Raw genomic sequence first — 983 nt, forward strand, 5'->3', positions numbered from 1 at the left:
GTAGTGGAACACTGGCTCACCGCAACGTATTACTGATGAGTGTCCTGTACCATTTGCCACACCTCAATCGGTTGGATTTCTGGCCACGAGGACGTATGCCCAAAGACTGGCAATGTGGAGGCGTTACAGGAGCGAGTGACCAACGCATGTGACGCAGTGCGAAGGGAGGGTGGGTCGGAACGTGTGGTAACCGCATACGGCACTACTGATAAGTCTCTAGAATGAGATTTTCACTCTGCAGCGGAGTGTGCGCTGATATGAAACTTCCTGGCAGATTAAAACTGTGTGCCCGACCGAGACTCGAACTCGGGACCTTTGCCTTTTGCGGGCAAGTGCTCTACCAACTGAGCTACCGAAGCACGACTCACGCCCGGTACTCACAGCTTTACTTCTGCCAGTACCTCGTCTGCTACCTTCCAAACTTTACAGAAGCTTGCCCGCGAAAGGCAAAGGTCCCGAGTTCGAGTCTCGGTCGGGCACACAGTTTTAATCTGCCAGGAAGTTTGATAAGTCTCTGTTAAATAAGATGGCAGTCAGGGGACAGGTTGGCGCGTATCTGGTTTCCGTGAGTCATTAGAGAGAGTCTATAGTTTTGACGCGTTTTTTATACACCCTGTATTTCGTTTGATTTCATAAGGCATTTTCGCATAGCAAATGCGGCTATTGCTGTTGCACTCCACGTCAACCATTCACTTCACTTTCATAGTGTTTTTGTCCGCGGGAGCTGTGGACGTTATGCGTTCACTGCATGACTGACACTATCGTCATCTTCAAAGTTGTGTTCCCCGTAGAGAATCTTTAAGCGGCCCAAAGAGATGAAAGTCCGAGGGTGCCAGGTCGGGACTGTAGCGTGGATGGGGCAGTGGTGTCCAACCCAGTTGGACGGTTTGTTCCCAGGTTCTCAGACGTGTGCGGTTGTGCATTATCGTGTTGCAGCAAGATTGCTGCTGGATTGTTCTCCGATCGAACGCACCTGAAACGGT

General features: G+C 50.8%; 1 non-coding gene across 1 annotated transcript; it reads right to left on the minus strand.

The window, feature by feature from the left end:
• Positions 1-285: 285 nt before the first annotated feature.
• Trnal-caa lies at positions 286-360 on the minus strand. The gene has a single exon. It is a non-coding gene; the product is annotated as a tRNA-Leu (tRNA).
• Between the last annotated feature and the right edge of the window lie 623 nt (positions 361-983).

This window comes from Schistocerca piceifrons, chromosome 11, assembly GCF_021461385.2.
Source record: "Schistocerca piceifrons isolate TAMUIC-IGC-003096 chromosome 11, iqSchPice1.1, whole genome shotgun sequence".
NCBI lineage: Eukaryota > Metazoa > Arthropoda > Insecta > Orthoptera > Acrididae > Schistocerca > Schistocerca piceifrons.